Source organism: Eleutherodactylus coqui, chromosome 1, assembly GCF_035609145.1.
Source record: "Eleutherodactylus coqui strain aEleCoq1 chromosome 1, aEleCoq1.hap1, whole genome shotgun sequence".
NCBI classification, from domain to species: Eukaryota; Metazoa; Chordata; class Amphibia; order Anura; family Eleutherodactylidae; genus Eleutherodactylus; species Eleutherodactylus coqui.
In genome coordinates this window covers 186,408,953-186,436,947 of record NC_089837.1, presented here as the reverse complement: position 1 = coordinate 186,436,947, position 27,995 = coordinate 186,408,953, and the positions used below count along the sequence as shown (strand labels likewise).

General features: G+C 45.9%; 1 protein-coding gene across 5 annotated transcripts in view; it reads right to left on the bottom strand.

Moving 5' to 3' along the window:
* Nucleotides 1–15,038, bottom strand: part of MYO6 (myosin VI) — a 262,780-nt gene extending 247,742 nt beyond the window's left edge. For all 5 annotated transcript variants that reach the window (XM_066604748.1, XM_066604765.1, XM_066604773.1 and 2 more), the window contains exon 1: nt 14,923–15,038. The gene's annotated coding sequence lies outside the window, so the exon portion shown is untranslated. The remainder of the gene's footprint in view (nt 1–14,922) is intronic.
* Between the last annotated feature and the right edge of the window lie 12,957 nt (nt 15,039–27,995).

The following is a 27,995-nucleotide window of genomic DNA, read 5'->3' as shown; positions in this document are numbered from 1 at the left end:
TAGGAGCCACGAGCAGAAATGCTGTGTGGACATTCCACATGAAAATTCCGTGGCAATTCCGTCCCGTGTGACCCCAGCTTAATAGCTGGAAGTGGAGAACACTATGATGCAAGAAGCTCACAGTAGGAGAGGGCTTCCCCGTCACTCATAGAACCCCCGCAATGTCATCCCGGGTTTCTTAGAAGTTCCTTTTGCACTAGAAGACTTGCCCCTGGTCTGCCATGTCTAGTGACCTATGAGGCCCACCAAAAGAATATTAATAAAGGTCATACAATATATTATATGTACCCAAACATGATGGCAGTAAAAAAAAATAAAAAAAATACAACTTGTCCTGAGGACAAGCAGGTCCTCAGAGCTAAAATTACAATTTATAGCTCTAGGAATGTGGCAATGAAAAAAGAAATTAGGTTTATTCTAGAAGATTCTAAGTACATTTCCATACTAGTTGGCTGCAACCGTTTTAAGAGCAGATTCAGCTTTAACACTCTATTAGTAAAGAATATCTTCCATATGTAGAAATAATAAAAAACACTACAAAGAAGGAAAGAATAACCGTTATAAAGGAAGGTTGTGCTGTGCCCGGGGCCGGATCCCCCATTACTGCCCTCGCCGTTGTAGAGGTGTCTAGTGTTACGGTGCTCTAAACTAAGGGCTCATCCACTCGAGCGTATGGGTAAAACGCTGCAGGTCTCCCCACAGCGGTTGGCACATCCAGCAGCCATACACTCTGGCGCCAGAGACTGCATATGGCAGTGCCCATGCCCACGTATCACACATTCACGGACTTGTGCAGTGTAATTTTTTATTTATGTATTTTTTTTAAATTCCCCATTCTGTTTCAGAGCGAGGTGGTGTATGGAAACACTGCCCATATACAATGTATTGCGTACGGACAGCGTATCATATGCAGACCATACGTACGCAGAGAAATAGAGCATGCTGGGATGTATTTCTCTTGCGTATCGATACACAGTGTCCACACGCCGGTGTGCATGGGAGAATGGAAGTCCATTGACTTTCATTGACTCTATTCACCACGCACCATGCGTCTGTGCAACGCACACACAATATGTAGTGAAAACATGGTGAATGGAGCCATAAATATAGATGTAACGTGTATTTACTGCGTATTTTAAGCCCCCATGGAATATCATGTGCATAATAGGTGCGTGAAAAAAAAAAAATACAGCTGAATGGCCCAATGTAAATCAATTGGCTCTTAGGACTGCATACTACATTCATGAAAAATATGCGCATAATACGCAGCGCCTGAGTGAGCGCTAAGAAAAAAAAATACCTAGGAGCCGTTGACTCATGTACAGAAGAAGTTAACAGCCAAATTATTTTTTTTTTTGCCACAAAATGTAAATACATACATAATATTAAAGGAGTATTCCCATGTCAGTTTTTCATGACTGAGATTGGAAAACCTGGCGCCAATTGCCCATCGAAAAGAGCTGAGCGCCATTTCCGTAGCTCTCATTGAAGCGAAAGGGAGGGAGTTATGGAGACAGCGTCGTTGTTTGTGTAGCTCCTGCTCACTTCAAGGACAGCTATGGGAACGGTGCGGTAGTGAACGGCGCTTGACTGTTCATAGGCTCCAGCCACGTGGCCGGTAAACATGGCAGCAGTTTCTCATCTCAGATATGAAATGCCAAGACGGGAACACCCCTTTAAAATATACTTCCTGTACTATAAACTACAGAGCGCTACCCCAGTATAATGTATACAGACCATTCCACCTCTCCTCCCAGTATAATACACATCCAGACGCCTCCCCACCTGCGGGAGAACTACACCCCCCACCTGTAGACCGGACAAACCCCTCATGGCTCCACAGACGTGACAATACTGACTGGTGAGAATGCTCTCCTCCTCCTCTCCAACACCATTCATATTACTTACAAGGGTTGTTCCAAAATCTTAAGGTATCCCCTATCTGCAGGGTAACTTTATACAAATGCTGAGTATTTTTTTTTTTTTTCAACAGCAGGATGGTGGTGGGAGTCACAAAGGGTGAAAAGATTAAAAACTCTTGTTACTATTTGCTAAATTCTAGGCACTCTATTACAGAAACCTTGTGACAAAAGATGATGTCGCGTTAGAGAATGCGCTTATATTTGCAGTTTGTTACTGGAAATGGAAAGTCGGATACAAATCTGAGGCTCCCTACTGTAATATACAGTGAACGGCCACCTTTATAGTGATACTGCCTTTTTGTCATTGGAGCTGCACTGTATGGAAATTAGTCAAGTGTTCCCGGAGTGCAGCATAACATCAAGTGAGCAAATTCTCCAGGGATCAGTTTCAGTAGGAGTCAACAATGGATGAAGCGACCTGAGCTACGTAGAACGAGGCCTGCTCATCGGCGCTGGACTAGCTAACCTGTTTCCCCGAAAATAAGACCTACCCTAAAAATAAGACCTAGTACGATTTTCCAGGATTTTTGAGAGTGCAAAATGATTTTTCAGGATTTTTGAGGATGCTTGAAATACAAGCCCTACTCCAAAATTAAGCCCAGCTTACAGTTAATTAAAAAAGTATATTTAAATAGTGTCCAGGCAGCTATACATGTAAAAAAGTTAAGTCTTTTTTGAACAAAAATTAATATAAGACACTGTCTTATTTTTGGAGAAACACGGTAGGACCAGCAGATCAAAAAAACTGCCAACCTTGTGAGTGAGCCCAACAGTGTGGAGAGTATGCTGAGAATGGAGTGATCAGACAAAACTAGCCAGTGAAAGGGGATACTGTGAACATAAACAACTGAACAAAAGGAGTCCAAGGAGAAAGTAAAGAATCTGTTGAACAGGTGGTGAATAATCAAGCCACTCCCAGCCAAACACAGTGGTGGTGCTCCAACGAACGAGTCCAAATGCACAACTCGTCACTTCTTAGCACAGATGGGCTGTAACAACAGACGGCCAGTTCGAGAGTCATTGCTGTCTAAGAGAGACAGAAAGGCAAGACTCTAAAGGGCAAAAGAGCACAAAATTTGGACCCCTGAGCCGTGAAAAAATATCGCCTGGTCAGAGGAATCCAGATTTTTGTTGCACCGTGCTGATGGGAGAGTTAGAAATTGGTGCAAGCAGCATGAATCAATGACCCCTTCCTGCCAGCTGTGACAGTATCTCCATCACATCTACAGCAACTGCAGGAAGCTCTCCTGTCCACAAGGGGCAATATTCCTGCAGCATGATTGCAACACCTAGTGGGATCCATGGCACAATTAACTGGTTCTGAATGCAGAAAGGAGGTCAAACACTACTAGATGGGGTTTCTAAAAGTGGCCATTGAGTTTGCATTAAAGGGATCTCTCAGCCAAGATAATGTTCTTTGACTTGCGGCCAGAATACCACTTTAAGAGCTTGAAGATACTCTATTGAATAATTTAATTGATGCTTTTACAGATTCCATGAAGTCATTCTTCAGTGTAGAAGGACTAGTCCTACCAGGGTATGTATAGCCGTACTCCTTATTTATGTCTGAACACCATGACAGTTATTGGAGGAATGGGGAAGGGGAACTTGCAGGTAAGCTCTTGTGAATATCACCTTCTGGGAAAGTGATATATGTACACTTGGGGGGGGGGGGGGGAGAAAATTATTGTAAAAACATTTTTTAAACTATATCAAGTATTATTGTACTGGGACCATATGAGACGTATTTTAGCAGGTCACTGAAAATCTAGATCTGCCCATTACTGTATTATTTGGTGAATAAAGCTGGGCTTAACCTGAACTGTTTTTGCTATGCTACAGTCAGTACTAGTGAAGTATGTCTCCACCAGAAGACATGGATTGCCTGGGCTACAGGTCACGCCCACAGCTGCCGATTGGCTCTCGCACATAGACCTTCACAGATTTCTCATGCCCATGTCCGAGCAAGCTCCGAGCTGAGCATCTTCCCCCCAGGACCTGTGTGATCTGTAGAGCACCACCGTGGACAGGACATCTGTGCGGCAGGGAGAGGAGACTACAGCCCGGAGAGATGGTGCACTGCATGGACGGTGAGAGCGGGGGACAGGGGGAGTGGAGATGTGTGAGCCGTCAGGGGGTTGGCCTATACATGTGTGTATAGGGAGATGTGTTCAAGACGCAAATACGGGGGAATCTGTGAAAATGTGTGTGCAGGAGCCAATTCGCAGCTGTGGGCGTGACTTGGGCGTTACCTGTAGCTCAGCCCGGCCAACCCATGTCTTCCGGTGGAGACATACTACACTAGTACCGCTAACTTCTTTTGCTCTGAAAGCATTAAATAAAATTCTTAAACAACGGGAAATAACTCACTTTGGTTAAATATCGTCTTGTGGACATATAAGCAGAAGCAAAGTGATTTGTACTGTATCATAAGCCGCAAAATCTTTAAAAATTGACTCATTTTGGAGAAACACTCCATTTGCTGAAAATAGTTTTCTTTAGTTTAATACTTAGTAGAGATTTGGAGAGGTCAGGCTGGGTGCACATGGGGGCTGATCTACAGAGGAATGTCTGCAATGGGCCTGCCTCCAAACGCACAACATTTGTTACGGATTTTGAAGCGGATTTTATCGTGCATTTGTGCGGAATCAACCCCAGAAATACATTCTGGAGCGCATATCAATGTCCGCACAGGTTTTGTGTGGATTATTTCCGGAGCTTGTGGTTGAGATTTTCAAAATCTCATCCACGTTGCTGCTACTGTAAATTCTGCTGCAAATCCGCTGTCCGCCCTTCACCCCGTTAATATTCAATTATTAAAAGGGAACTCAACAGAAGGCACATTTGTAATAGGAACTGAGCTGGAGACTGAGCCTTATGTATCCAAACAGCAGTCCTATGTAGCAAGCTGCATACAAGTAGATACAAAAACGGATGATGACAAGCCCTTGGTAACATTGTATGCCACTGCTGCTATAAAGCCTTCTGACAAAGTTGTGGAGGGGGATGAAAGTTGGTTCATAAGAATCCTTTCTGCCCCCTAACATATAGCTCATCTTGCAATTTGTATGAGATCGAGCCATGAGGCCAGATGATGGATGTTTTATTGGAAGTACAGTATACGATAAAACGGAGACAAGACTGCTGCTGACAGCTCAGCAGATTACAGGCTTAACATGTGACAGACAGATGTGCAGACACTGCAGGAAAGCCTGAGCACAGCAGGACTACATAGGCACTGGCTGCACACATTCTATATGTGACTAAGTACATGCTAGTAGTATACACTGAATGGCCGCTTTATTAGAGACACCTGCCTTTCACGATTGGAGCTTTTCTGTGGGAAACGTAGACACGTGAGCCCGGAGTGCAGCATAAAAGCAAGTGGGCAAGTTTTCTTTGGATCAGTTCCAATGTGAATCCACATTAGAATGGGGTAAAGAAAAACCGGATCTGAGCAACTCTGAACGAAACATGAGTGAATATCAGTAATAGACTCGCCAAGGGACCAATATGTCAAAAACTGTCAACCTTGTGGGGTTTTCTTGTGCAACAGTGTCGAAAGTATACACTGAATAGTGTGACAGAGGAAGAACACCCAGTGAAAAAAGATCCTGTATATGCAAATCAGCTCAATAACAAAAAGGGATCAGAGGAGGATGTCAAGAATCATTCTGCCGCACAGGCAGAGCATGGTCAAGCTGCAGCTGAATACAATGCTGGTGCGCCAACGGACATGTCTGAATGCATAATTCGTCATTGCTTAGCAGACAACCAGTTTGAATAACTGAAAAGGGATCAAATCCATAAAAAAGATGCAATAGGTGGGAGGTCACAAAATACTGATGGACAGCCACAGAGACCCCTAGCACATATTTGTCAGGGGCAGAATTTGGCGTAAGCATAATGAACTCTTCCTGTCAGGTGGAGTAATGGTGCGGGTGTTGGCGCACCCTGGGTCCTTTGTGGATAGATGCTACATGAATTGCTGCGACTCTGAAGGCCAAATGATGTCCAACTAGATGTATTCTGCAGCACAGAGAACCAGCTCAGTAGTGTCTATACACACAACGGTATACATACCGCAGTCCTATTGGTGATGGGGACACCCATTGAATTTACTATATCTATATTGCTTGGTTTTGTGTATGTCTCCCCAAAACAGGTTTAATATTGTTATAATTAAGAATTTCAGGACAAGGAATTTTATGAAACAGACAAAATTAAAATTTTGCTAAATATGTTTGATGGTCCAGTGGTATATACTGACTATTCTGTACTGGCAGGATATAGTCTTGCAGTGCTTAGAAACTAAACAGTATATATAACGTGTATCTCAGTTATATACTGTACTTTCCTTGCTGTAGTCTATACAGGAAAATACTCTCAATGTTTTCCCTGCAGGAAATACAGAAACAAGCATTCCAGGGATCCTGGTGGGAGCAATGAACAGGAAGCAATGGAGGCACGCCATTCATTTCTAGTACTAACTCACCTCCAGCTAGAAATGTATTACTGGGCACTCTAAAAGTCAATCTATAGTTATAAGTTATAAGCTCCTCTGCTCCCAGGGGAGTTCCTGCCTCCACCTAGTGCACCCTGTGCCTTGGTAGTCTCAGGCACTACACGCTGCTCTAATTCAGCAGCACTGGCCCGGTGTGCCAGATTACCACTGCACCACCAGTGCCCAGTGTTCATTGGGTAGTCCAAGTGGTGCAGTGGATTATCTTCAAAGACAAAGAAAGGGCACATGAAGCAGCAGATCTGGGGGACACTGCCACAAAGGAAATATGCCCCCCACCCCCCACCCCGTCCTGTCCCGGGCATCACTCGGGTATCACAGCAGTCCCAATGAAAGTGAATGGAGCACTGAACGCACAAGCTAAAGCTTAGCCAGCACTCCATTCAGAAGGGTGTCACTGTTGGGGAACAAGCAACCTCCGCAGTGACAGGAGAACAAGACATGGTAGTCCTGTTCTCAAGATTGGTGGGGGTCTCATCGGTGAGACCCCCACCGATTAACAATTTAACTTGTTATTGTGGCAAAATCCCTTTAATAAAGAAAACGAACAAAGAAGGAAGACAGGGTAAGAAGGATAAAGAATTTTAGTGGGTTCGGCTGAGATGAACCACCTGAGGTTTGGGTTCAATACCAAACCCAACTTTAGCAAAGTTTGACCCAAAACAGGGTTCGACTGTTTTGGTTCGTTCAACACTAACTTTAAATGGGTGGGCCCAGAGGCGCAACTTGAAGCTCCTGGGCCCCAATGCAAAACCTGTAACCGGGCCCCCAACTATAATGCTTTATTCATAGTACTGGGCTCCCTATATGAAGAGAGGCCTTATGGGCCCCCTGGGGCTCTGGGGCCCAGGTGCATCCCCTGCATCCCCTATAGTTACACCCTTGGGTGGGCTGTGTATTGTAGTCACCATCAAAAGTTTATATCTGAACAGGCCATCAATATTACATTGGTGGGGGCCACACTCACAGCACCCCTGTCAATAAGCTGATTGAAGGCACCTCGGTGCTTGAGCGAGCAGTGTATTCTCTTCACAGTTTACACAGATCTGGAGATCAGCTTTTATTGCTAAATCCTGTATTATTAAGGACAGGCAATCAATTTTAAAAGTCCAGTTTCACGTGAGCGTATTACAGGCATATTTATTGGCCAAAAATATGGACAAGCATTCTTGCCAATCGCAGGTCTACTGACCAAAACTCAGAGCATCACAGGTTCCTATGGGGCTCAAAGTTCGATTTAGTAGCCCCATGGTCAGGTTGGGTCACTCTTAAATGTGCCTATAGTACACCGATATAAACTAGGCCTAGGGCCGGGCACACACTTGCCGGAAGTCACACCCAAGTGGTCTTGGCACAATGTCCATCCGGCACACGTGGATACCTGTCTGCGCTGTCCAATACACAGACATGTACCAATTCTCGTCCATGATATAGACAAGAATAGGACACGCGATTCATTTTTTTCACACGGACTATCGGTCTGCATTAAAATATTGGCAGTGTGCCTAGCCCTATAGGTAGCCCAATACATTAATATGCCTGAGGCCTCACACTGAGAGAAAAAGAGTAGAGGAAGGTTGAGCTCCATATACGCTGGTATAATAGTTCTGGTCAATTGGGACTGATATGCAGAATATTGGAATCTGCTGTGCTATTCTGTCAAAAACGAAATAAAAATGAGAAACTGACATTTATTATAGGCATCACTGATAAAACAGAACCCACGCCACTGCTTCCCCTTGGATATGGAAGGGATATGGAGAATACTTGGCCATTATATACAGATAAAGTGCTGTTTTTCTCCTCTGTATGCTCCAAATGCTTCCAGCCTTCATCATCGTCCCCTATGCCAGCCTAACATCTCTACGGCACGCTCCAAGTACCTGCCACCCTACCATGCCCTGAAGGAGGCAGCCTACCCTTCATCCGGATCATCAGTCCTAGTTACAACCTGGATGTAAACTAGGCCACTGGGAAAATAAACTCTTCTGCTAACCATGTGTGGTAGTAAACAAGGTAAACCGCATGATAGCACAACATACAAGTAGGTCACTTACCTACACCTAGAAAATGACAGTAGCACAGTGGGAAAGGTAATAAAACTTGGTGTAACCTGGAAGAACCTGATCCTCAGCCTCGTCTAAAATAAGATTAAAACAACAAATAGTGGAGGAAACAGCACTTATATTTATCACCTTTCTGCTGGGCGCTGCTCCTCTTTTGTGTCACTCATTACTTTTTATATTTCAGTAAATTTTAATTACTTTTTAGTAGAGTTTAAAGGGTTTTTTCCCCATTTTTAGCTGTTTTGCTGCAGCTCCATCCATTGTGCAGTGGCTGGGGTTGGTACTGCAGGCAGAGTTCTATTACCGTAATTTCAATAGAATTCAGCCTGTAGTACCATCTCTGAACATTGTACAATATACGGAGCTGTAGCAACAAAACTAGAAGTGGAACAACCCTTTTAAGGGTACTTTAGTGCCCTTTTTAGATCCTGCAAATCAAACCTGAATGATCAGATGTAAATACAATTCACCCCGATGCCCAATATTCTCTCCAAGCCATATGCACATAGGGCCAGGAAGCAGAGATTTGGGTTGTTGTATAGAGTCCTCACACAGGAGAGCTGTGGAAGGAAAACAGGAAGTGCCGAGCAGTCGCCAGTAGATCAAACGATTCGCCGAATTAGCCTTGCAAAGCAGCTATCACTATATTAGGCCTCCTGTATTTATTGCAAGTGGGTGACATACGGATGCTTTTTTTTCACGCGGGTATGTACGCGGATGCAATTTTTACACTGGAGGTGTTTTGCCCACCTCCTAGTACTTTCCCCACCTCCCAGCCTTGAAATCCGCAGCGGATCTCCTGCACATATTTAATTCACATTTAAGATCCGCAGAGGATCTCCCGCACCCATAGAGATCAATGGGGGCCATCCGGAGTGTGATCCGCACTTAAATGGAGCATGTCGTGTTTTTTTTTCCCCGCACATGAAATTTTTAAATCACTTTAAAATACCATCCGCAACTATTTATCTACCCGCGGGTGGTCAATGCATTCCAATAGGAAATTTTACATGCGGATCACGCGTGCGAGTTATCCGCTGCGGCCTTAGACGTGAAAAAGAAACAATGGAGAAGCAGATGTAGCACCCTAAAATTGTTCTCAAAAGCCACTACATAATATAAATGGTGCAAAAAGTGTGTATGAAATATACATCTATCCTCAAATACATGCTAGCACAGCTGAAGAATTCCATTCAGGACTCAAGGAGAGCTGAGTAACAATCCGTATGGGCAATGCATTGCCAGCTGTAATGATTCCAAAGAAGTTCTCCAACAACCTATATACTAAGGGGTTGAGATAAAGTAACAATATAGAAGGAGGCACTAATTCGCTAAACAGCTAATCAAAATTAGAAGAAGAGCTTATTCAAACGAGCGTATGCGCAAAATCACTCACCGCAGCACAACGTATTTGTGCATTAACGAAGGTGGATAAGGTATGTTTGTGCATGTCTGCGAACAGTACTGTACTTTTTGCGCACGCAAAGCAAGTCCACACACGTGCGAAAACACCTTTTCCGTTGGCTAAAAGCCTAATGAGGCCCAGATGTGTTTGTTTCCCCGCTTACTGCACAGCGTTTTACGCTTCCCCGTGCTTACCTCCCATAGACTTCTATCGGGGCCTTTACTGCACAGAACGCTACAAAATAGAGCAGGTCCTCCTTTTTCCCGCATGCGCAGATAAGAATGAACCCTGTGTTTTGTGCGCACAAACACGGTCGTGTTAGGAGTATGGAAAGGCAGGTAATGGGCCCTATGGGAGCTCTAACTATTAAATTACCAGCTTTTCATACCCCTTCTATGGATGCCAACACTGATTGTTACTCAGCTTTCCCAGAGTCCTGAATGGAACTATTTCCGTGCTAGTATGTAGTTGAAGCTTTCCAATGTATATGTAATGTAAGCTGCACTATGGTCACAGCTGTCTGCAATGACAGCTGTCCCGATATAAGCTGATCAGGACCCCGAGTGGCGGACCACCACCAACTTTGGGGGGGAAAAAACACTTGAAAAACATGTATATTGTCACAATTTGTTGCAGAATTATTGTAAAACAGTGTTTGATTATCTCGGATTGGTAAACGCAGCATCTGAATGCTGAGCCAAGCCAGGCCCAGTACCTGGAGTATATAAGCTGGAGGTGTGACGGTGCGCTCGGTCACACCTGCAGAGGGATAATACGCAGCGACGGGTTATCTCACTAGGGCGAGGTTACTAGGTGTGCACAAACCGGATAGACTATGGCTTCTATTTTTACATTAATTGTGATCTTTGCACAACCTTGCAGCTAAAAATGCAAAGGACGCCAGAAACTGGGCTTGGTTATAATTTGTCAGCACAAGAAGAACCACATATTTCAAGGTGTGATTGTTCTGTGCCTCTTACCAAAAAACAATGACACTCGACGGCCTGCTTACCAAACTGGGTGCCCACCTGGACGGGCACTAGGAGAGAAGGGTTTTAGTTTCAAAAACTGCATCAAAAAACCTGAACAAAAACCGCACGTGTGAACACATCTTACTGTAAATTGTCGAGACCAGAGTACAAGTCGGAGGCGGCGCACCCACCGTACTGCGAGCAGGGGAGTATGCCCGAAGTGCAGAGTCAAGCATTATCAATCGGGTCAGGAGTTATGAGAACGTCACAAGGAATGTGGAAGAACCATTTTTGGATAAAAATCAGTTCGCGTTGAGCGAGGAGTGTTAGACATTCAGTAAAACACTTCGCATAATACACATAACCTCAACTGCAGGCGATCACACAGGTAGACCACAGGTGGCTCATCTGATGCTGCGCTACCGTCTCGAAACTACAACATTGAGGTGCCTTCACACTGGCGAAAAAACGTGTGATGCGTATGCTGCGTGACACATAAATATGAATCTCGTTTTTTTGAATGGGTTCATTCACATTAGCAAATTTTTTTGGCATGGCACCGCGAGAAACACATCGCAGCATGTCCTATCTTCCTGCGATATTTCCCATTGCTTTCAACAGGGTAGGCGGCAGCAGCAGCGCCAGTCCAATTAAAAGGAATGGGAGAACTCAGCGATCCTCTCCCGCGGCTGTGATAGCCGGGTCGGAGGATTCCCTTCATCCCCAAAGTGATGAGAGGCTGTTTTCACACGGATGGCGAGTGCGATATGGGGGGTGATTCACTGCCGATATCGCACACGCCCATGTGAAGGAGCCCTTGCCTGTCCACAGGCGTTGCAGTATCCCGCGGCGGAGGTCTACCGCAGGATACCGCCACCAAAGAGCAGGAGCCGGCAGATGGATCTCCGCTGTCAGCCTATGTGATGGATAGGCTGACCGCGGAGAATCGAGGTAAATTCGCAGCATGCTGCGAATTACCACCCGTGAGCAGAGAATCGCAATGATTCTCCGCTCATGGACAGGGGGGGAAGCACTCTCCATAGCTTAGTGATGACGCGGGTGCCCGCAGGCCGTACTCCATGTTAATTGTGTATGGGCTGCAGGTTGGACGCCTCCATTAATATCAATGGGTACCATCCGCGCGGTAAAATAGAGCATGCTGCGATTTTTTTTTTTACCTCACAGCATCACAGTGAGGGAAAAGAATTAAATAAAATCACTCCTGTGTATGACCCCATTCAGAAGAATCAAATTCATATTTGCGTTTTGGGCGTCTCGCAACAGACAAAACTTGCACGCAATTCACACTCATGTGAATGTAGCCTAAGACAGGACTCAGACAGGCGTAATTCGATACATGCCGCTTATTGTCATGTACTATATTGGTGTGTATACACACATAATATGCGCACGATTTTTGTGCAATTCAATTTGGGCACAAGCACGCCCCTGATATAGTGGTGTTCAACACGTGATATCTGGGTAATGGTGAATATGCCCTGCAGACCCCGGTGATGGTGGAGCGCCGGGCTCTTTATCGCCGATGCCACTGTACACACCAGCCACCATTACATACACACAATACATGTGAAGCTCCTGGCCTGAAACTCATTGTCGCTGTGCCCATTAAACTCTATAGTCACATGCCCCTCAAATCAGCAGCCATCTTGTGGGCAGGGCCAGCAGCAACGTGGCTTCTGAATCCAGCCGAACGAGACTGAAGATGCCATGAAAGTACAATTGGAAGTAACATCTACTTATGTGAAAAGTCACCAACCCAGCGTGAACAGCCAAAGCGGTCCACGCAGGTACTTTCACTTACGCAAGAAACGAACATGAAGAACGTGTAAACACACAAGCAGATTCCGTTTTTAATACATATGCGTGGTAGATATTTTGATGTGATTTGATCCGTTTTTCATATGAAAACCGTATGTTTTTCACTGTAAACACTTTTCTCTTGATAAAGTTTTATAATTCAACCCTTTTTTTTCCTTTAAGACATTCGATCACAATTTTTTGTATGCGCCAATTAAACGTACCGCAAAATAAAATAAATTCTATATTTCCATCTTTTTTTGTGGGACAGTAAAGCGTTACGTTTTTCATCCCACAGAAGCGTACAGGATGTAGTAAGATGTGCGCGGTGCTTACTACGTTTAACCCTCTATAGCCTGTGATTCCGTAAAACGGAGTAAAAGCACGTGCATTTCATGGATGACCATATATCGGTGTAGCCGGGCCCCAATACTAAGGATTGGTAGAACCTCTAAGACATATGGATGTGTAATACAGCACATATGGGGGTTCCGACCGTCCTCCGTGCGGCGGCAGCTATATCTTATCCAGGTATGACCCCGCAGGACCATCACTTGCAGGGGAGAATGTGGAGCATGAGCCACAGAGCTGCACGTGTCCATACACGCCATATGCCCAGGCCATCTCCGTCTACATGCCGCCTTAGGCCGGGTGCACAAGCGTGCTGTAAAACGCCGCGAATATAACAGTGTTTACCGCTGTCTGAGTCGGCGTATCGCCGTGGATGGCAGGGATTTTTCACCGCACATTGCAGCGTCTCTCTTTTTAATATCCCGTTCTGTTGCTTAGCGACGTTGTATATACATACCACACATACACAATGTGATTGCGTATGTCCAGCATTTATTACACACCCATAGAGAACAATAGAGCGCTATCACACGTCATACGCGGTAAAATAGAACATTCTGCGTTCTTTTTTTATGCGAGTATTATATGTAATGTATATACGCAAATGTGAAAGGATCAATGAAAATCAATATGCTTTCACCGTGTATCGTGAGCGCGTAATATGCTGCTAAATCACACTCTGAATACTCGCTCTTAGAAAAACGTATTTACTGGCGTTGCTCTTTAAAGTGTAGTTTCACAATGAAATTTGGTCCCCAAACACAAAGCTCAATGACGGCGACTACAGGAGGTGCGAGAACACAGCAGTGCGCAACGACAATACAGATGCTGCCGTCTACCAGGGAGAATTTCTACAATGTTCTGTTTTAAATGAAAAACCCAAAATGTCGCGTTCTGGGCTGAAGATTTTACATTCTGGAAAGTCAAAAAAAATAGAAGAGAATGAAGAGAAGAACCTCCCCTTACTGGAGGCCAGTACTGTTGTCCGACAGGTGAGACCGCCGCGGTTTTCCAACCTCTCGGAAAAAAACGAAGTAAATATTAAAATCGCCTTTGTTAATGAATCCATTCAAAAAACGGATTTGATATTTGTGCGAGAATATACGGAGTGTGAACGCGCTCTCCTATTACACAGGACAGTCACTGGCAAGGAAGGTCAATTAATTAGTATATGCCTGAGAGTAAATGACATCAGCCGTCACCCTTGTACCCGGACAGCCATCATCTTCACCTCTAGTCAATCATTGATGCCTCCGCAGACACCTGATGCGCGAACGGCGAGGGGACGGGGTCCTCAACGTATTCATGTGATCTCTAATCTCCGAAACCAAATATTAAATTCCAGTTAGTTTTTGCTATGACACAAAGTTTTTGCAATATGACATTAGAAAGCTCAGATGTAGCAGTGATAGGATAGTCGGCCGTGTAAGCGAGCTGAGTGTGTCATTGGCACAACGCATCGGGATGCAGGTAACTATATGCAGGAGCTTTACAGGATCCTTACATGTCCTATAAGGACAAGAAAAGGTGGACATAACCAACATCCCTAGGGACGCCAAACCCTAATCTGACATAACTGCCCTTTAACTCAGGAAAGTTGTCTGGAGTGGCAGTGACAAGCTCTGCTCTGCTACATCAGGAGTTGGATCATCTCTGCAACAGGTGAGAAGTTTCCCCACCGGCACAGATGGCAGCAGTGAAGCAGAGGGCACTGCCACACTGATGTCACCAAGCGATGGCAGAGCAGGAGGCTCCACAGGGAAGGATCCAGGAAGAGAGGAGCAGAGGGAGGAGAGAGCAGTGCAGGGGGAGACATGGGGGGATGAAGAACCAGCAGCGGTGCCCACACTAGCCTCCCGGTACTCACCCCACACTGCGCCGCCAGGCCGGGACTCGGACACTCAGAGCCGCCCGCAGCACTGCACAGCCTCGGCGCCGCACCGGAGAGTGCGTGACGTCACCGGCCCGCCCCCTCCATGGCCGGCGAGGGGCGGGTCTGACTGAGGGCTCACCTTGTGTGCGGGCAGCGCCGCGTCACCCGGGGGAGAGGGGGCACTAGCTGTGCGGGGTCACCCGGGGAAGAGGAGGCACTGGCGGTACGGGCCGCACTACTCCAGCAGTGAGCTGCTTGCTACGGGGCAGGGAATTATGACGGCCGTCCCGAACTTCCTGGGGGTCCAGAAGAGACACTGTGGTGCTGAGCAGGTTGTTACACTGGAATTGGAATTCTACGTCCTGGGAAATGCTGGGAATGACCATTGGCGCTCATCGGACCGGCCGCAGCGATACAATCTACCGGATTTTTATGAAATTGGATTCTGACCCGAGTTTTAGCGAAAATAGACGAAAAATAGTTTTATAAAAAGTAGGTGCTCTATCTATGCCCCTTTTACGTCACGGGCTGACTGCACGAGCGTTCACATCACCCTAAGCCATCCAGCGGGAGTTTTTATGATGACAATTTGCGAACACATAGTGAACGATTTTTTTTCAGTTACATCGGACAATTATCGATCAAATTCGTTTGTTTGAACGAATTTTGAGCAAATCGTCCCGTGTAAATGGGCCATAAGTTGCTGACTCCTCCGACCACAACCTGTCTCTGCAGAATATTATGCACAGATATCACTGGCTCCTTCTTGTCCAGCATGGCCCCCCCCATGTCCTCCACACCTCTGTATATCGGTACTGGTGTAGCTTGCCTCCACCGGAAGCTAGGGGTTTGACATGAGTTGCATGGAAAAACGCCCCTGTCACACCCCTAGCTCCCGATTGGGTGAAATCTTTATGGATTTTTGCCTGGGCAGGAGGGTTAGGGTTATTTTTTCTGTTAGGCTTATGTTATATGTAAGCCTAACAGGAAAAGTAAGCCTAACCGTAACTCTCCAGCCTAGGCAAAAATCCATACCGACGCTGCTACTACGACCTGGGGCTCTCCTGCTGCCACCACTGCCGCCAGGTCTCCTGGTCCACCACTGCCGCCGAGTCTCCTGCTTCCTCTGCTGCCGAGTCTCCTGCTGCCTTTCTGTTGCTGCTGCCTTTCTCCTGGCGCTGCCTATTCTCCAGGCGCCGCCTCTGCCACTGCGTCTCCTCCAGCAGCTGGTTCTCGTCCACTCGCCGCACCCACCGCCTCTCCTCCTGGCCGCACCGCCACTGCTGCTGCCCCTGCCTCTCCTCCTGCGGCCGCCGCCAACCCTCCCACTCTTACCGCTGTCCTCCCCGACGGACAACGGCACTTGGGTTGATAAAACACGCCCCCAGCCAATCACAAGCTGGGGGTGTTACTTCATGTCACAAATGCTATATTATGTCGCCACCCATAACGTCCGGTGGCGACATAATACACCAGTACTCTCTTCATCTTCCTATCCATAGCTCCCACATACCGTGTTTCCCCAAAAGTAAGACCTACCCTGATTTTCGAGGGGCTTGAAATAAGTCCTAGCTATACTACATGAAAAAAAAAATACTCACCTAGTAGGCACCATCCGACTTCCGTGCGGTTTTTCGCGCTGACAGAACATCTCTGGCTGCTAACAGGGTTGAAAACCCCGCCTCCAACAAGAGATTGCTCTGAATGGTTGTGATTTGTGCACTTAGCTCTGGCTCTAATTGGCTGAGCATGGAGCTTGAGAGCCAATCAGAGCAATCTCTTGTTGGAGGTAGGGTTTCAACCATTAACAGCAAGAGATGGTCTGTCAGCGCTGACAACTGCACAGAAGTCTGCAGGAACGCTGGACAACAGCGGGAGGGACCAGGACAGCGCCTGCTAGGTGAGAATAAGAGATTCCCCCAAAATAAATAATAAAAATTAATATAAGACAGGGTCTTATTTTCTGGGACACACGGTAGTAATTAGGCCACACACGGTACGTGCTGCTGCAATTTTGCCGTAAGAAGAGCACGGCAAAATCGCATCTTTGTTTCCACGTATTCTGAGTGTCAGCGCTGCTTTCTCTCGCAAAAACATCACTGTCACTTGTAATTTTCAGCAAAAAAGTCAGTAGGAGTTTCTACTGTTAAAAACGCATTGCATCACATGAAAAATCGCAAATCATGCTTTGCGATGCTGATAAAAAGAAGGCTCCATAGGCAAACATGGGAGATTAAAAATAAAAAACGCAGAAAGACAGGACATGTTGCGATTTTTTTTTTATCGCAACATCACAAATGTGAAGACTATTGAAAATGATTGGTTTCCTGATTCTGCGCTTTTACTCTCTCTCGCATTGCACGATTTTATTGCAAGTGTGAAGGCCCCCTAAGTGCTGATTTTAGTGCCCTGTACAGAGTTGAGGTGCCCTAGTCAATAGTAATTTACCTTATAGCCCTTCAGTAATAATGCTGCCTTTGCTGTCCCCATCAGTAAGAATTTTTCTTTTCTTCCCACAAGAGTATAATCATAGAATAGTAGAGGTTGAAGGGACCCCCAGGGTCATGTGGTCCAGCCCCCTGCTCAATGCAGGATCACTAAATCATCGCAGACAGATATTTGTCCAGCCTCTGTTTGAAGACTTCCATTGAAGGAGAATTCACCACCTCCCATGGTAACATAGTAACATAGTATGCTAGGCTGAATGAAGACAATGTCCATCTAGTTCAGCCGGTTTCAACCCCTAGTTGATCCAGAGGAAGGCAAAAACCACAAGAGGCAGAAGCCAATTAGCCCATTTGGGGGAAGATTCCTTCCCAACTCCATAATGGCAGTCAGAATAATCCCTGGATCAACCTTTGATTGTTCCTACCTGACAGTAAGACCCGGAGCTACAAACCTGCTGGTCACCTAATGTCTATATACTGTAATATCCTTCTGCTCTAGAAAGACGTCTAGTCCCCTCTTAAACTCCTCAATAGATTTTGCCATCACCAGGCAGAGAGTTCCACAGTCTCACTGCTCTTACAGTAAAGAACCCCCTTCTGTGTTGGTGATGAAACCTGCTTTCTTCTAGACGTAGAGGATGCCTTCCTGTTACCGTCGTAGTCCTGGGTATAAACAGATTACGGGAGAGATCCTTGTATTGTCCCCTAATGTACTTAAACATAGTTATTTTATCACCCCTCATTCGTCTTTTTTCCAGAGTGAAAAGTCCTAATTTTGGTAGCCTCTCTGGGTATTCCAGTTCTCTCATTCTATTTATTAATTTTGTTGCCCTTCTTTGAACTCCCTCAAGCACTGTAACATCTTTCCTGAGCACTGGTGTTAGGAGGAAACTTACCAGCAGCGCGGTCAGGTCTCGGCAGCACGCCAGTCCAGCTGCGGGGCTCCAGGCACAGCGTTCTTCCTTCCGGTTCCGGCGCCATTTCCCTTAGGGGGGCACGCGGCTCTGGGAGCCTTTTCTGATGTGAGTGGGTGGGTCTTCTTCCTCCCCCCACCAGCATGTCATTGGCTCTTTGCTAGGGATAAGAGGCAGCAGCTGGCAAGTTTCATTGCCAGTGTTTGTTTGTATCTAGTGAGGTTAAGTAGGTCTCTCTGGTCCTCTTAGTCCTTGTGCTTTAACCCTTGCCTTCCTTTGCTGTAGTTTTATTGAGCCTTTTGTATTTCTCCGTGGAAGTATTTTCCTTAGTTTTTGTGCTCCTTTTTTCCCCTATAGTATCAGATTATCTCTAGACAGTATAGGGACCTCGGCCCAGTTGTCCCCCTGGGTTTAGCCAGGGCGAGACAAGTAGGTAGGGTCAGAGGTGTGGGTGGTTTTTTCTAATATATAATCTGTCTCCTCCCTTTCAGTTTCATCCCATTGCTTCTAGTCTTTCCTTGTACAAATGAGAATAGGGCTGATCCTTTTGCACTGTGACAGCCCTTCAGATATTTGTAGACAGCTATTAAGTCTCCTCTCAGCCTTCTTTTATGCAAGCTAAACATTCCCAGATCCTTTAACCCTTTCCAATCCACTCTCTGACCTCTGAAGACATTATGATTTAAGGCTGTACAGCTCCGATGTTGGAAGACATCCATCGGGGGTTCTCTTACTCTATATTGCCAGCCTCTCTGCTGTCGGAGCCTATCCAACGTGTCACCTCATGCAGTACTGGCTTTAGTCAGCATATAGTGCTGTTTAACGGCAGAAAAAGAGTAAGCCCCCTAAGAAAACCAGGATACAAATTGGATTGGAAAGGGTTAACCGTTCCTCATAGGACATGATTTGCAGACCGCTCACCATCTTGGTAACTCTTCTCTGAACTTGCTCCAGCTTGTCTGTCATTTTTAAATTGGGGTGCCCAGAACTGGACACAGTATTCCAGATGAGGTCTGACTAAGGAAGAGTAGAGGGGGATAATTGCCTCACGTGATCTAGACTCTATGCTTCTCTTAATACATCCCAGAATTGTGTTTGCCTTTTTGGCTGCTGCATCACATTGTTGACTCATGTTCAGTCTATGATCTATTAGTATACCCAAGTATTTTTCACATGTGCTGCTTAGCCCAATTCCTCCCATTATGTATGTGCTTATTTTCATTTTTCTTACCCAGCTGTAGGAATTTGCATTTTTCCTTGTTAAATACCATTCTTTTAGTCGTTCCCCACTGTTCAAGCATTTCTAGATCTTCTTGAATACTCTCTCTTCCCTAGTGTTAGCTATCCCTCCTAGCTTTGTGTTGTCGGCAAATTTCATCAGCTTCCCATCAGTTCCCTCCTCCAGATTATTTATAAAAATGTTGAACAACACTGGGTCTAGGACAGAGCCATGTGGTACCCCACTTGATACATTCTTCCACTTGGATGTGCAGCCATTTATGACCACTCTTTGAGTACGATCACTCAGCCAGTTGTGAATCCACCTAACAGTCGCCTTGTCAATCCCATATTTGGTCATTTTTTCAATAAGTATGGTATGAGGTACTTTGTCAAATGCTTTACTAAAGTCAAGATATATTATATCCACCGCATTTACCCGATCAACCCAGTCGGTGATTCTGTCATAGAAGGAAATTAGATTAGTCTGGTATGACTTGTTTGTTACAAACCCATGCTGGCTCTGGTTAATTACTCCATTTTTACATGCTGTTTAATAATTTGTTCAAAGCTCTTTCCCGGTGTAGAAGTCAGGCTCAAGGGCCTGTAGTTTCTTCCCTTTCTTGAAGATAGGGACAACATTTGCCTTTTTCCAATCTTCTAGGACCTCTCCTGTTCTCCAGGAATTTTCAATGATTATGGAGAGTAGTTCAGCAATTACCTCTACTGCTTCCTTTAGCATCCTAGGATGTAATTTATCTGGACCTTGAGACTTGAATTCACCTAAGTCAGCTAAGTGTTTCCTCACTATCTCTCTGCTTATAGATAGCCTACATTCTTTTATTCCCCCCAATAGCACAGGGAAGATCAGTTGATGTACCATCTACTTTCTGAGAGAAAACAGATACAAAATAGGAATTTAAAAGTTCGGCCTTCTCAACATTAATCTTAATCAATTCACCATTTTCATCTTGTAAGCATTGTGAGACGGTGACGGACAAAGTGCTGGAGGGTGGATACGTGCCACCGAGCGGCCTGGGCTCGGTGGAGGAAGCCAGCATTTCTGTGTCAGTAACGCTATGTTACTGACACGTTGTAGTTTGTAAGTGGCTCCAAGCCGCATAGTCCAGGCCGGCTTTTCCTGGAGTGGTCAAAGCGAAGGGTGGGATGGCCACTCCCACCTACCAGGTGAGGCTGGTACCAGGCCTTATAAAGCCTGGGCCTGCAGGTTAGAGAGCGTCTGGCTGAGAGCCAGAGAGAGGGCTCTGTGGAGCAAGGAGCCCAGCTAGCCCAGCGTGTGGGCTGAGAGAGCCAAAGGCGAGGTTGACAGGGTGACGCCCCTAACCTCAACACCCAGGAGGGTGTGGTGAGACCTCCACAGGTCTGAGGACCGGACTGGCTGTGTGCAGCAAGCAAGAAGTATTCTGACAGTGAGTAGTCAGGAACAAGCATATGTATAGTGAGTGCTCAGACGAGCAGGTGTTTATTTCCGTTTTGGTTTTGTTTCTGCTGCAATAAACCCAGGCAAAGCCTGGACTAAAGAATGTTGTTGCCCGGTGTCACTGTCTCTGGCCACGGATGCCCACGCTGCTACTGCCCCTAAACGCTAATCCCTCACATATGGTGGAGGATGCAGGCAGCGGTCTTAAAGAGACAAACACCAATTAATGGACATTTTGCTGCAGCAACTGGAGAACCGTTGCTAAGGGCAACCGCCCAAAGAGAGATTGTCTGAGCGTGCCATAACCCCATGTCCCGGGTGGACGCTGCAACAGCGCAGCAACCAGATACAGCCAGTATGGAGGAATGGCTGAAGCAATGGATGCCAGAGATAGTGCTGCAACAGGAGACCATAGCTCAGCAGTGGAAAGCACAACAGGAGGCCATGGCTCAGCAGCTGAAAGCCCATGGAGAGGCTATGCGGGTGCAGCAGGAGGAAAGGCAACGCCTAATAAAGCAGTTGGCTACACTGACAGAGTCACTCAAGACTACAGGGAATGAGCCCCTTATACGACAAACTGAAACGGATCACATGGCTGTGTTGGGAAAACAAGCCCCTAAGTGTGAAAAGTTAAAAACACAGTTTGAGAAAGAAAGTAGTCTTCAAGAGGTGGAGCAGCTGAAGACAAAAAATGCAGCTCTCTTAAAGGAGAAGGAGCATTTTGAGAGGTTGGCTAAGGAGGAAGCTGATCGCCGAGTGTTGCTGCAACAGATGAATGTTCAGTATGAACAGCGCTTAAAAGAGATGAGAAGTAAGAAAGAAAAGTTTAAGGAATATCTTTCATCAGCCCATGAAGAGATACAAGACCTCAGAGATGTAGCCAGAGATGAGGCTGAACGCAGAGTATGTCTGGAGGCACAAGCTGCGCAGTATGAACAGGACTGTAAGAAACTGCAAATGAAAACCCAAGAGTTGAAAATGCAGCTAGCAAAGAAAAATGGTGACTGGGAGTGCCAAGTAAGTCAGCTCAAAGAAGAGCTGGAAATACAGAAAGCTGCGTGCAGTAAGACCAAAAAGCAAGCAGAGTTCTTGGAAGACTTACTGGGTCACAAGGAAAACCAGGAAGTGCTGCTTGAGAGACTGGTGTCCCAGCTACAGATGAGCTTGGATGAGGAAGCTGAAGTACATGGAACCCAAATCCAGGAGCTAGAACGGAGTCCTGCTGTAGCTGTGGGGAAACTGTCCAAGCTGTTGAAGCAACTTGAAAAGGTGAAAGAAGCATTGGAAAGTGAGTGTCTTGAGCTGTCCCAAAAGGTGAAGGGGTTGTTGGAAGACAAGTATGCATATGAATGCAAGAAAGACACAGTAGAGATGCAGCTTCAAGAGCTACAAATAAAAATAACCAAAGGTGACAGTGTGCAGACCGCATTGTCTGAGCAGATGAGCAGGCTGCAGGAGAAGCTGGAAGCTCAGACTGAAGAGTCTCAGAAGTTACTGCAAGAACAGAAGCAGCAGAAGCTTGGTCTCAGTGCACACCTGAAGGCTATGCAAGATGAGAAAAATGTGCTCCTCAAGCAAGTAGGGGAGGATGCAAAAGCTAAGAAAAACCTATCAGAGCAGATTGCAACACTTCAGGCTGAGGTGGTGGATCTGGAAGATAGACTGGAGAAGAGTGCTTTGTGTCTGGATTCTGTGGAAGAGCAGAAAAGAGGAATACAAGGAGAATTAGAAACTACAAGGCAGCAGTGTGAAGAGAAGACAGCTGCTTGTGATAAGCTCGAGAAGGTTAAAGTACATCTTCAGCAAGAGATAGAAGGTGCTTCTGTGAAGCTTGGTCTCCAAAAGGAACTTGTGTCCAAACTTAGAAAGACACAGCAACTATGTGAACAGCAGCTTACAGCAGAGAAAATCAGGTCTGCAAGATATGTCACTGAAGGTGAGCGTGCTGAAGAAAGGGTCTGTATGAAAGAGACCGAAGGGTTAACTTTAACGCACACCCTGAAAATAATGTCAGAGAGGGAAGAGAAACTGTATGAGAACCCTGCATGCTGGGTCACGGTTGAAGAGCAAGACAGTGAAATCCTAGAAGTGGAAGCGCAAAATCAGCTGTTTTGTCTTCAAACTGATGTCTATGATGAACTTGAAAAGTTTACAGTGTGTCTTCAGCAGGAAGTAGAAGACATTAGTGTGGAGCTTGGTTACCAATGTCAGATGGCATCCAACTGGGAGAAGAAACAAAAGATGTGTGAACAGTGGCTTACTGAGGAGAAGTCAGTTTTTCCTAAAGTTGCAAAAGAAAAGCGTAACAAGCTTGTGCACACTGAAATGCAAGGCTGGATTAATGCTAAGACAGATGCTGAGAAGAGAACCCGGATACGGGAAAAGCCCAAAGGTGTGTTCCAACGACCGGTAGCAGAGATGGAGATCCTGCTGGAGAATATTAAGAAAGAAACCCTGAAACACCCCCTGAAAGTAGTGTCAGGAAGAGCAGAGCTTCAGCAGTTCTCAGAGAAGTTGTGCATGAAGATGAAATGCTGTAAATCAGATAGCCAAGCGGCTGAGAGAAGGGCTCAGAGACCTGAGATGTCTAAGACCTCGTTCAGACAGAAACGGGAAAAGGTGGTCTTGTTAAAGAATCTAAAAGAGTTACAAGTAGCAAAGAATGCCAACTTATGTTTACCAAAGGAGACCACTGAGGCTCAGAAGGTCTCACAAGTGGACGCAGAAGTCTTGAAAGAACTGCAGCAAAAGAATAGTGACGTACAAAAGCAAACCCCAAAAGTGAAGAAACTGGTTGTCCAAGTGGTAGAAGCCTATCACAGGGATGCTGGCTCCAAGGACCAGCTCATCAGCGAACTGAATACTACCAAGAAAAAGTCAGAGGTAAAGGAACTGGAAGAACACAGAGACAAGGTTCTTGCACTAGAAAGAGACCCCCGAGCCTGGAGCTTTGACCGTGGAGGGCCAAGAAGAAAAGACTTTGAGCATGGGACCGAAGCCCAACACCCAGGCCTCGTCAAGGACGCATTTCAGGACAGCTAAGTGTCCGAACCCACGGGCTCGAACAGAGGGGGAGGGTATGTGAGACAGTGACGGACAAAGTGCTGGAGGGTGGATACGTGCCACCGAGCGGCCTGGGCTCGATGGAGGAAGCCAGCATTTCTGTGTCAGTAACGCTATGTTACTGACACGTTGTAGTTTGTAAGTGGCTCCAAGCCGCATAGTCCGGGCCGGCTTTTCCTAGAGTGGTCAAAGCGAAGGGTGGGATGGCCACTCCCACGTACCAGGTGAGGCTGGTACCAGGCCTTATAAAGCCTGGGCCTGCAGGTTAGAGAGCGTCTGGCTGAGAGCCAGAGAGAGGGCTCTGTGGAGCAAGGAGCCCAGCTAGCCCAGCGTGTGGGCTGAGAGAGCCAAAGGCGAGGTTGACAGGGTGACGCCCCTAACCTCAACACCCAGGAGGGTGTGGTGAGACCTCCACAGGTCTGAAGACCGGACTGGCTATGTGCAGGAAGCAAGAAGTATTCTGACAGTGAGTAGTCAGGAACAAGCATATGTATAGTGAGTGCTCAGATGAGCAGGTGTTTATTTCCGTTTTGGTTTTGTTTCTGCTGCAATAAACCCAGGCAAAGCCTGGACTAAAGAACGTTGTTGCCCGGTGTCACTGTCTCTGGCCGCGGATGCCCACGCTGCTACTGCCCCTAAACGCTAATCCCTCACAGCATCCAATAGCATCTTTAATGCTATCCCCCAAATCCTTTTTTATTGCTTTTGGCCTCTGTTGCAATCATCAATTCATTATCAGTTTTAGCTTTTTTGACACTTGCCCTACAGTGTCTGCTGAACGCATTATATTCTTCTTTAGATATTCCCCCTCTTTCCACTTGATAAACATATTTTTCTTTATTTTTAACGTGTGCAAGTTTTGTGTTCATCCATCCTGGTTTCTTTAAATGCTTCCCATTCTTCCTTCTTTAAGGGATTGTTAAAGATTGTGCTTTGAGAATCTCATTTTTCAATATTTCCCAACCTTCTTGGACATTTCTGTCCTTAAGAACATCCAGCCATTGGATTCTTTCTGCCCTCTTTCTCAGTTCCTTAAAATCCGCCTTTCTAAAATCTAACCTTGAGGTCTGAGTCTTCTCAGGTCATCCTCCCCTTTTTATCCAAAATTCAAGGATAGCATGATCACTGCCCTCTAAGGTCCCAGCCACCCTTACTTCTTCAACCATGTCCTCCCTGTTGTTAAGAATTACGTCCAAGATAGCAGATCCCCTTGTTTTCTCTTCGGCCTTTTGGAAGATAAAGTTGTCAGAAAGAGCAGATAAGAATTTATTGGATCCATTACTTTTACCTGAGAGAGATTTCCAACAAATGTCTGGATCGGTAAAATCTCCCATGATCACTATGTTGTGCTTTTTTGAGAGCTTGGCCACCTGGTGTAGAAAGAGTTCATCAATATCTTCTGCTTGTTCGGGTGGCCTATAGTAAATGCCTACAATGGTGTCCTTTCTGTAGTTCTCTCCTTGTATTTTTATAAATAAGTTGTATCCTTCAAGCCTTGTATTCCAATCATGTGTATCATTCCACCAAGTTTCCGTGAAGCCTATGACATCATATTTCTCTTCCTGTGTTAGTTAGGGGCTCCAATTCTTCTTGTTTGTTTCCCATGCTCTGTGCATTTGTGTAAAAACATTTTAGTTTGTTATCAGTGTCTCTTGATCCTCTACTTTCCTTTTGAATTTTTTGTCTATGTTCTTTCTTTCCTCTTCTAATCTCAAATGTATTAATTAGCTGTATATTTTTACCTGGCCTTTCACTTCCCTTCCCATATTGTTCTAGTTTAAAGTTCTCTGAGAACAATATGGGAAGGGAAATTTGAGTAATAATGACCCCATTAGTAGTAATCCCCCTTTTCCACCCCAGAAGAAATAATGTCGCTATTCCACCCCATAAACAGTAATGCCTCTTTGCTGCCCCCATAAATCATGCTGCAAATGTTTTGCCCCCATAGATAATATTGCCCCTCTTATGCCTTGTAATAAATTATGCTGCCTTTTCTGCCCCTATAGGCAATAAAGCCCTCTTTTCTGCCCCCGCAATTAAAAATGTTGTCATCTTGGTCCCTGTAATAACTAATGTGCTTCTTCTGCCCCGTAACTGATAATGCCCCCTTTTCTGCTAGTTAAAAAAAACCTACTCATCTGTTGTACTCTGCAAAGTGCTCTGGACTGATCCTCCTTTTCGTACATGGTAAGTTCAGAGACACATGACTGGCACTGGCCAATTCCTAGCCTCAGACTCTTCAGTTTATGCTGTGCTAGATCTATTTGGCCCCTCCAGTAAAGACAAGCCAAAGACAGCTTCTTGTGTGGGTAAATGGAATCAGCTTCTCTTTACAGATAAGATAACTGTGTATAGAAAACTGAAGCGATTACAGGGTTAAAACCAAGTAAAACACTCTTATTTCCAGAACTGAGCCCTGAATATTGAAATAACCTGCAGGATCACAGTTAAGAAGCCATCTATATTCACTAGCTGAATACAGATTTTACCTAGCAATAGCCTTCAGCTGAATTGGGGGTTAGGCAGCAGTTCAAGGGTAATATTTAGAGATGAGCGAGCACCAAAATGCTCGGGTGCTCGTTACTCGGGACGAAATTTTCGCGATGCTCGAGGGTTCGTTTCGAATAACGAACCCCATTGAAGTCAATGGGCGACCTGAGCATTTTTCTATATCGCCGATGCTCACTAAGGTTTCCATTTGTGAAAATCTGGGCAATTCAAGAAAGTGATGGGAACGACACAGAAACGGATAGGGCAGGCGAGGGGCTACATGTTGGGCTGCATCTCAAGTTTCCAGGTCCCACTATTAAGCCACAATAGCGGCAAGAGTGCCCCCCCCCCTCCCAACAACTTTTACTTCTGAAAAGCCCTCATTAGCAATGCATACCTTAGCTAAGCACCACACTACCTCCAACAAAGCACAATCACTGCCTGCATGACACTCCGCTGCCACTTCTCCTGGGTTACATGCTGCCCAACCCCCCTCCCCCCTGCACGACCCAGTGTCCACAGCGCACACCAAATTGTCCCTGCCCAGCCTTCAGCTGCCCTCATGCCACACCACCCTCATGTCTATTTATAAGTGCATCTGCCATGAGGAGGAACCGCAGGCACAAACTGCAGAGGGTTGGCACGGCTAGGCAGCGACCCTCTTTAACAGGGGCGGGGCGATAGCCCACAATGCTGTACAGAAGCAATGAGAAATCCAATCCTGTGCCACCTCCATCTGGAGCTGCACACGTGGGCATAGCAATGGGGAACCTATGTGCCACACACTATTCATTCTGTCAAGGTGTCTGCATGCCCCAGTCAGACCGCGTTTTTTTATAAATAGTCACAGGCAGGCACAACTCCGCAATGGGAATTCCGTGTGCACCCACAGCATGGGTGGCTCCCTGGAAACCCACCGGCGGTACATAAATATATCCCATTGCATTGACCATCACAGCTGAGGTAATGTCATGTTAAATGCAGGTGGGCTTCGGCCCACACTGCATGCCCCAGTCAGACTGGGGTTCTTTAGAAGTGGACACATGCAGTTACAACTCCGTGTGGACCGATAGCATAGGTGGGTGCCAGGAAGCCACCGGCGGTACATAAATATATCCCACTGCATTGCCCATCACAGCTGAGGTAATGTTATGTTAAATGCAGGTGGGCTTCGGCCCACACTGCATGCCCCAGTCAGACTGGGGTTCTTTAGAAGTAGACACATGCAGTTACAACTCCCTGTGGACCCACAGCATGGGTGGCTCCCTGGAACCCACCGGCGGTACATAAATATATCCCATTGCAGTGCCCAGCACAGCTGAGGTAACGTCAGCTTTAATGCAGGTGGGCAAAAAATTAATTGGATTACACTGTAGGCGAGGGCCCCAAAAAATTGGTGTACCAACAGTACTAATGTACCTCAGAAAAATTGCCCATGCCCAACCAAGAGGGCAGGTGAAACCCATTAATCGCTTTGGTTAATGTGGCTTAATT